Here is a 10211-nt window from a genome sequence, read left to right as displayed (position 1 = left end):
ATTTCTCTGCCAATTTGAAATTTACATCCCCAAAATGGCCGCAAAGGCCCGCGCATGTGCAGTAGCATCTTTCGGTTGCCGAAAGATGTTACTGCACACGCGCGGTTGCCATTTTGCTAAAGGAAAAAGAAACTTGCCTGCAGCAATATGGCACCCAGCAACCGAAAGATGCTACTGCGCATGCGCGGGCCCCGGCGGCCATTTTGGGGGATGTAAATTTCAAATTGACAGAGAAATTACAAAGGCAATATTCACTGTCAACCCAGATAACCCCTTGCGAACTGCCCCCTTCTGCTTGCTACAAAACATGACAAACTGCATAGCCCCGCAGGATAAAGGGCAGGGAAGGCCCAAAAGGATGGGAAGCGAAAGAAAAGCAGCAAGTGCCCAATGTTTTCGCAAGTGTCTGCAAAGTCAATGAGGGAAGAGATGCGCTGCAATGGTCAGCAAATGAGAGAAGAGCTGTGCTGCATTGGCTGGGAATCAAACCCAGGCCTCCCACGTGGCAGGTGAGAATTCTACCACTGAACCACCAATGCTTGGATGAGTCCTTTATGTCAGTGGTGCCTGCCAGAACAAGGTTCCAGGATCAGACGGCCACCATCGCCCGACCTGACCAAATGAAGCTCTTGCGGTGCGGTGCGGTGCGGTGCATGTCTGCAGCCCAGCTAGCTCAGTTGGTAGAGCATGAGACTCTTAATTTCAGGGTCGTGGGTTCGAGCCCCATGTTGGGCGGTTGCTTATTGCTGCCTTTTACTACTTATGCTAACCACTGTCAACCCAGATAACCCCTTACGAACTGCCCCCTTCTGCTTGCTACAAAACACGACAAACAGCATAGCCCCGCAGGATAAAGGGCAGGGAAGGCCCAAAAGAATGGGAAGCGAAAGAAAAGCAGCAAGTGCCCATTGTTTTCGCAAGTGTCTGCAAAGTCAATTAGGGAAGAGATGCGCTGCAATGGTCAGCAAATGAGAAAAAGAGCTGTGCTGCATTGGGCAGGAATCAAACCCAGGCCTCCCACATTGAAGGCGAGAATTCTACCACTGAACAACCAATGCTTGGATGAGTCCTTTATGTCAGTGGTGCCTGCCAGATCCAGGTCCCAGGATCAGACGGCCACTACCGCCCGACCTGACCAAATGAAGCTCTTGTGGTGCGGTGTGTTGCGGTGTGTTGCGTTGTGTTGCGTGTGTGTCTGCAGCCCGGCTAGCTCAGTCGGTAGAGCATGAAACTCTTAATCTCAGGGTTGTGCGTTCGAGCCCCATGTTGGGCGGTTGCTTATTGCTGCCTTTTACTACTTATGCTAACCACTGTCAACCCATATAACCCCTTAAGAACTGCCCCCTTCTGCTTGCTACAAAACATGACAAACAGCATAGCCCCGCAGGATAAAGGGCAGGGAAGGCCCAAAAGGATGGGAAGCAAAAGAAAAGCAGCAAGTGCCCAATGTTTTCGCAAGTGTCTGCAAAGTCAATGAGGGAAGAGATGCGCTGCAATGGTCAGCAAATGAGAAAAGAGCTGTGCTGCATTGGCTGGGAATCGAACACGGGCCTCACGCTAGGCAGGTGAGAATTCTACCACTGAACCACCAATGCTTGCATGAGTCCTTTATGTCAGTGGTGCCTGCCAGAACAAGGTTCCAGGATCAGACGGCCACCATCGCCCGACCTGACCACATGAAGCTCTTGCGGTGTGTGTGTGTGTGTGTGTGTGTATGTGTATGTGTTTGTGTGTATATGTATGGATGTGTGTGTGTGTGTATGTATGTGTGTGTGTGTGTGTGTATATGTATGTGTGTGTGTGTGTATGTGTGTGTGTGTATATGTATGGATGTGTGTGTATGTGTGTGTGTGTGTGTATGTATGTGTGTGTGTGTGTGTGTGTGTATATGTGTGTGTGTGTATGTATGTGTGCGTGTGTGTGTGTATGTGTTTGTATGTATGTGTGTGTGTATGTGTGTGTGTATGTATGTGTGTGTGTATGTGTGTGTATGTTTGTGTGTGTGTGTGTGTATGTATGTATGTGTGTGTGTATGTATGTGTGTGTGTGTGTGTGTGTGTATGTGTGTGTACGAGTGTGTGTGTGTGTATGTACAGTACAGACCAAAAGTTTGGACACACCTTCTCATTTAAAGATTTTTCTGTATTTTCATGACTATGAAAATTGTAAATTCACCCTGAAGGCATCAAAACTATGAATTAACACTTGTGGAATTATATACTTAACAAAAAAAGGGTGAAACAATGGAAAATATGTCTTATATTCTAGGTTCTTCAAAGTAGCCACCTTTTGCTTTGATGACTGCTTTGCACACTCTTGCCATTCTCTTGATGAGCTTCACGAGGTAGTCACCGGAAATGGTCTTCCAACAATCTTGAAGGAGTTCCCAGAAATGCTTAGCACTTGTTGGCCCTTTTGCCTTCACTCTGCAGTCCAGCTCACCCCAAACCATCTCGATTGGGTTCAGGTCTGGTGACTGTGGAGGCCAGGTCATCTGGCGTAGCACCCCATCACTCTCCTTCTTGGTCAAATAGCCCTTACACAGCCTGGAGGTGTGTTTTGGGTCATTGTCCTGTTGAAAAATAAATGATGGTCCAACTAAACACAAACCGGATGGAATAGCATGCCGCTGCAAGATGCTGTGGTAGCCATGCTGGTTCAGTATGCCTTCAATTTTGAATAAATCCACAACAGTGTCACCAGCAAAGCACCCCCACACCATCACTCCTCCTCCTCCATGCTTCACTGTGTGAACCAGGCATGTAGAGTCCATCCGTTCACCTTTTCTGCGTCGCAAAAAGACACGGTGGTTGGAACCAAAGATCTCAAATTTGGACTCATCAGACCAAAGCACAGATTTCCACTGGTCTAATGTCCATTCCTTGTGTTCTTTAGCCTTAACAAGCCTCTTCTGCTTGTTGCCTGTCCTTAGCAGTGGTTTCCTAGCAGCTATTTTACCATGAAGGCGAGCTGCACAAAGTCTCCTCTTAACAGTTGATGTAGAGATGTGTCTGCTGCTAGAACTCTGTGTGGCATTGACCTGGTCTCTAATCTGAGCTGCTGTTAACCTGCAATTTCTGAGGCTGGTGACTCGGATAAACTTATCCTCAGAAGCAGAGGTGACTCTTGGTCTTCCTTTTCTTTTAGGCGGTCCTCATGTGAGCCAGTTTCTTTGTAGCGCTTGATGGTTTTTGCAACTGCATTTGGGGACACTTTCAAAGTTTTCCCAATTTTTCGCACTGACTGACCTTCATTTCTTAAAGTAATGATGGGCACTCGTTTTTCTTTACTTAGCTGCTTTTTTCTTGCCATAATACAAATTCTAACAGTCTATTCAGTAGGACTATCACCTGTGTATCCACCTGACTTCTGCACAACACAACTGATGGTCCCAACCCCATTTATAAGGCAAGAAATCCCACTTATTAAACCTGACAGGGCACACCTGTGAAGTGAAAACCATTTCTGGTGACTACCTCTTGAAGCTCATCAAGAGAATGCCAAGAGTGTGCAAAGCAGCCATCAAAGCAAAAGGTGGCTACTTTGAAGAACCTAGAATATAAGACATATTTTCAGTTGTTTCACACTTTTTTGTCAATTATATGATTCCACATGTGTCAGTTCATAGTTTTGTTGCCTTCAGTGTGAATGTACAATTTTCATAGTCATGAAAATACAGAAAAATCTTTAAATGAGAAGGTGTGTCCAAACTTTTGGTCTGTACTGTATGTGTGTGTGTATGTGTGTGTGTATGTGTGTGTGTATGTATGTGTGTGTGTATGTGTGTGTGTATGTGTGTGTGTGTATGTGTGCGTGTATATGTGTATGTATGTATGTGTATGTGTGTGTGTGTATGTGTGTGTGTGTGTGTGTGTGTGTATGTGTGTGTGTAATGTATTGTAGTGTAGTGTAGTGTAGTGTGAGTGTAGTGTAGTGTAGTGTAATGTAGTGTAGTGTGAGTGTAGTGTAGTGTAGTGTAATGTAGTGTAGTGTAGTGTAGTGTGAGTGTATTAATATAGTCATCTACCTCCTTCTCTGGCGCTGGATCCTGAAGAATGTGGCAGTAGATCAGTATAGTAACACACACCACACTACATACACATATAAGCAGCTTTAGTATAAAGAATCCTCATGGGGGGGCTTCTTTAGGTGAGATGGAGGTATGGCATGAGACCACTTGTCTCTGCCGAATGTCTGCGCAGGGCCTGTGCGGCTAGCAGTTTTACTGGCCCATTGTGATTGGCCCCTTAGCAGGTTTATTGCATGTATCCGGCAGTTTGTCATATTAGTAAGTCTTTAAAACCTTTCAGAAATTACAGTACATAGTTGGGGTTTGTTCACACTGAGTTTTTGATGAGTCTTTGGAGCAGAAACGGAGTGGAAACTCACCTCAAAAATGTAAAACTTCTCAAAAACTTGGAGGTTCAGTTTCTGCTTTGAAAGCGTCAAAAAGACTCCTTGTACTCACAGCCTTAGTATGATTGAGAAAAAGACCTGTCCATCAAGTTCTATGGAGTGATTGGTAAGGGGTGTAGATCCATCCAGAATGTCTGATCCAATGCTTTACTAGAGCCGAAAGCTGGAAAATCTGGGTTATGTTAATAAAAAATAAACCTTAGAAAATAAGTTTTCTGCCCTTTTCTTTCTGGTGTCCTGCATGTGGTTTTCTTCTGTAGAATACACTCGATGTACGAGTATACAAGTATTCCATGTCACCTCTGTGAAGTTACTGAGCATTCACATCACTTTGTAGAAAGCACCATGTCCATGTACCTGAACCTCGCTGGTTGTATGGGGATCAGAGCCAAAAAAGGGGAAAAAAGGGCCCGATTTGTGATGTGTTTTTAAGTCACTTTTCTTTTGATGTCTTTTAGTATTCCTACATATTTTTGCGCCTGATTCTTATAAATTGTGCGTGTGGTTTCATGAATTTGGGTGGATTTAGCACAAGTCTCATATGTTCAACTGCAATGTCGCCAAAAAAAACGGAGTAAAAATGACAGCCGTCTATAGAATAATTTGGGGTGGGGGCCTAGTACATTTCTGCAGAAGGGTCTAGGCTATTTTTGCTCTCACTTGAGAGCTTGAGGAAGGTGAGTGTTTTTGCTCCTTTCATGTGGTGTTGGTGCAGTGTGTCGGCCATTGTTGCTGTGGTTTTGTGCTTGTGGGGCGGCGTGGCCTGGAGTCATGGGGACTCGGTCTGGCAGCATGGGTGCTGTGAGGCACCGGGCCGCCCGCCCTGCTGGTGCAGTGTCGCTGCGGCGGTGGGTGGCGCACGGCTCCGCTCCCGTTCAGGCAGGAAATGTTAGGACCCACTATGAGGTTTGCCGTGACGTGGCAGTGGGCTTCATACAGTCTGATCATTAAAATGGATGAGTTTTTGGAGGTGCGCTCCATGCTCCTTTTTTTTACATTTCTGTAAAGACTTTGTAACATTTTAAATAAACCCAGGAGAAGACATAAAATAGACTTTACAAAAGGGGCAAATTAAAACCGTATAAGGCCGAAATGAAAAACAGCCAAAAACACAGAAAACCACACAAAAATGTGCAAATGAAAACATGGATTGTGCCCAAAGTTTATTATTATAGAGGGATTGATACCTTTAGTTATAAAAAGGGACTTAAAATGGGAGTCGCATCACAGCTCAATACAACCTACTTTATATTTCAGCAAATACATTAATGGAATTATAGCGGTGCATGGTATGGATGGTGTATATAAACATGCAGACAAGATGGCGGTATATTATCGTACCTATAGCGGTGCATGGTATGGATGGTGTATATAAACATGCAGACAAGATGGCGGTATATTATCATACCTATAGCAGTGCATGGTATGGTATGGATGGTGTATATAAACATGCAGACAACATGGCGGTATATTATCGAACCTATAGCGGTGCATGGTATGGATGGTGTATATAAACATGCAGACAAGATGGCGGTATATTATCATACCTATAGCGGTGCATGGTATGGATGGTGTATATAAACATGCAGACAACATGGCGGTATATTATCGTACCTATAGCGGTGCATAGTATGGATGGTGTATATAAACATGCAGACAACATGGCGGTATATTATCGTACCTATAGCGGTGCATGGTATGGATGGTGTATATAAACATGCAGACAACATGGCGGTATATTATCATACCTATAGCGGTGCATGGTATGGATGGTGTATATAAACATGCAGACAACATGGCGGTATATTATCGTACCTATAGCGGTGCATGGTATGGATGGTGTATATAAACATGCAGACAAGATGGCGGTATATTATCGTACCTATAGCGGTGCATGGTATGGATGGTGTATATAAACATGCAGACAAGATGGCGGTATATTATCATACCTATAGCAGTGCATGGTATGGTATGGATGGTGTATATAAACATGCAGACAAGATGGCGGTATATTATCGAACCTATAGCGGTGCATGGTATGGATGGTGTATATAAACATGCAGACAAGATGGCGGTATATTATCATACCTATAGCGGTGCATGGTATGGATGGTGTATATAAACATGCAGACAACATGGCGGTATATTATCGTACCTATAGCGGTGCATAGTATGGATGGTGTATATAAACATGCAGACAACATGGCGGTATATTATCGTACCTATAGCGGTGCATGGTATGGATGGTGTATATAAACATGCAGACAACATGGCGGTATATTATCATACCTATAGCGGTGCATGGTATGGATGGTGTATATAAACATGCAGACAACATGGCGGTATATTATCGTACCTATAGCGGTGCATGGTATGGATGGTGTATATAAACATGCAGACAAGATGGCGGTATATTATCGTACCTATAGCGGTGCATGGTATGGATGGTGTATATAAACATGCAGACAACATGGCGGTATATTATCGTACCTATAGCGGTGCATGGTATGGATGGTGTATATGAACATGCAGACAAGATGGCGGTATATTATCATACCTATAGCGGTGCATGGTATGGATGGTGTATATAAACATGCAGACAAGATGGCGGTATATTATCATACCTATAGCGGTGCATGGTATGGATGGTGTATATAAACATGCAGACAACATGGCGGTATATTATCGTACCTATAGCGGTGCATGGTATGGATGGTGTATATAAACATGCAGACAAGATGGCGGTATATTATCATACCTATAGCGGTGCATGGTATGGATGGTGTATATAAACATGCAGACAAGATGGCGGTATATTATCATACCTATAGCGGTGCATGGTATGGATGGTGTATATAAACATGCAGACAAGATGGCGGTATATTATCATACCTATAGCGGTGCATGGTATGGATGGTGTATATAAACATGCAGACAAGATGGCGGTATATTATCATACCTATAGCGGTGCATGGTATGGATGGTGTATATAAACATGCAGACAAGATGGCGGTATATTATCATACCTATAGCGGTGCATGGTATGGTGTGGATGGTGTATATAAACATGCAGGCAAGATGGCAGTATATTATCATACCTATAGAGGTGCATGGTATGGTATGGATGGTGTATATAAACATGTAGACAAGATGGCGGTATATTATCATACCTATAGCGGTGCATGGTATGGTATGGATGGTGTATATAAACAAGCTGAGAAGATGGCGGTATATTATTATACCTATAGCGGTGCATGGTATGATATGGATGGTGTATATAAACATGCAGACAAGATGGCGGTATATTATCATACCTATAGCGGTGCATGGTATGGTATGGATGGTGTATATAAACATGCAGACAAGATGGCGGTATATTATCGTACCTATAGCGGTGCATGGTATGGATGGTGTATATAAACATGCAGACAAGATGGCGGTATATTATCTTACCTATAGCGGTGCATGGTATGGATGGTGTATATAAACATGCAGACAAGATGGCAGTATATTATCGTACCTATAGCGGTGCATGGTATGGATGGTGTATATAAACATGCAGACAACATGGCGGTATATTATCGTACCTATAGCGGTGCATGGTATGGTATCGATGGTGTATATAAACATGCAGACAAGATGGCGGTATATTATCCTACCTATAGCGGTGCATGGTATGGTATGGATGGTGTATATAAACATGCAGACAAGATGGCGGTATATTATCGTACCTATAGCGGTGCATGGTATGGATGGTGTATATAAACATGCAGACAAGATGGCGGTATATTATCGTACCTATAGCGGTGCATGGTATGGATGGTGTATATAAACATGCAGACAAGATGGCGGTATATTATCGTACCTATAGCGGTGCATAGTATGTATGTTGTATATAAACATGCAGACAAGATGGCGGTATATTATCATACCTATAGCGGTGCATGGTATGGATGGTGTATATAAACATGCAGACAAGATGGCGGTATATTATCGTACCTATAGCGGTGCATAGTATGGATGGTGTATATGAACATGCAGACAACATGGCGGTATATTATTATACCTATAGCGGTGCATAGTATGGATGGTGTATATAAACATGCAGACAAGATGGCGGTATATTATCGTACCTATAGCGGTGCACAATATGGATGGTGTATATAAACATGCAGACAAGATGGCGGTATATTATCGTACCTATAGCGGTGCATGGTATAGATGGTGTATATAAACATGCAGACAAGATGGCGGTATATTATCGTACCTATAGCGGTGCTCAATATGGATGGTGGATATAAACATGCAGACAAGATGGCGGTATATTATCGTACCTATAGCGGTGCATGGTATGGATGGTGTATATAAACATGCAGACAAGATGGCGGTATATTATCGTACCTATAGCGGTGCATGGTATGGATGGTGTATATAAACCTGCAGACAAGATGGCGGTATATTATCATGCCTATAGCGGTGCATAGTATGGATGGTGTATATAAACATGCAGACAAGATGGCGGTATATTATCGTAACTATAGCGGTGCACAATATGGATGGTGTATATAAACATGCAGACAAGATGGCGGTATATTATCGTACCTATAGCGGTGCATGGTATGGATGGTGTATATAAACATGCAGACAACATGGCGGTATATTATCGTACCTATAGCGGTGCATAGTATGGATGGTGTATATAAACATGCAGACAAGATGGCGGTATATTATCGTACCTATAGCGGTGCACAATATGGATGGTGTATATAAACATGCAGACAAGATGGCGGTATATTATCGTACCTATAGCGGTGCATGGTATAGATGGTGTATATAAACATGCAGACAAGATGGCGGTATATTATCGTACCTATAGCGGTGCTCAATATGGATGGTGGATATAAACATGCAGACAAGATGGCGGTATATTATCGTACCTATAGCGGTGCATGGTATGGATGGTGTATATAAACATGCAGACAAGATGGCGGTATATTATCATACCTATAGCGGTGCATAGTATGGATGGTGTATATAAACATGCAGACAAGATGGCGGTATATTATCGTACCTATAGCGGTGCACAATATGGATGGTGTATATAAACATGCAGACAAGATGGCGGTATATTATCGTACCTATAGCGGTGCATGGTATGGATGGTGTATATAAACATGCAGACAAGATGGCGGTATATTATCGTACCTATAGCGGTGCACAATATGGATGGTGTATATAAACATGCAGACAAGATGGCGGTATATTATCGTACCTATAGCGGTGCATGGTATGGATGGTGTATATAAACATGCAGACAAGATGGCGGTATATTATCATACCTATAGCGGTGCATAGTATGGATGGTGTATATAAACATGCAGACAAGATGGCGGTATATTATCGTACCTATAGCGGTGCATGGTATGGATGGTGTATATAAACATGCAGACAAGATGGCGGTATATTATCGTACCTATAGCGGTGCATGGTATGGATGGTGTATATAAACATGCAGACAAGATGGCGGTATATTATCGTACCTATAGCGGTGCATGGTATGGATGGTGTATATAAACATGCAGACAAGATGGCGGTATATTATCGTACCTATAGCGGTGCATGGTATGGATGGTGTATATAAACATGCAGACAAGATGGCGGTATATTATCGCACCTATAGCGGTGCATGGTATGGTATGGATGGTGTATATAAACATGCAGACAAGATGGCGGTATATTATCATATCTATAGCGGTGCATAGTATGGATGGTGTATATAAACATGCAGACAAAAT

General features: G+C 43.1%; 2 non-coding genes across 2 annotated transcripts; one reads left to right on the top strand and one right to left on the bottom strand.

Moving 5' to 3' along the window:
- Positions 1-468: 468 nt before the first annotated feature.
- TRNAG-GCC (transfer RNA glycine (anticodon GCC)) lies at positions 469-539 on the bottom strand. Its single transcript has one exon. It is a non-coding gene; the product is annotated as a tRNA-Gly (tRNA).
- A 123-nt stretch (positions 540-662) lies between these two features.
- TRNAK-CUU (transfer RNA lysine (anticodon CUU)) lies at positions 663-735 on the top strand. The gene has a single exon. It is a non-coding gene; the product is annotated as a tRNA-Lys (tRNA).
- The last annotated feature ends 9476 nt before the right edge of the window (positions 736-10211 follow it).

This window comes from Phyllobates terribilis, unplaced genomic scaffold (assembly GCF_046119375.1).
Source record: "Phyllobates terribilis strain yellow unplaced genomic scaffold, ASM4611937v1 Scaffold_47__1_contigs__length_9908305, whole genome shotgun sequence".
In the NCBI taxonomy this organism is placed as follows: domain Eukaryota; kingdom Metazoa; phylum Chordata; class Amphibia; order Anura; family Dendrobatidae; genus Phyllobates; species Phyllobates terribilis.
This window is presented reverse-complemented; position numbering and strand designations above follow the sequence as displayed.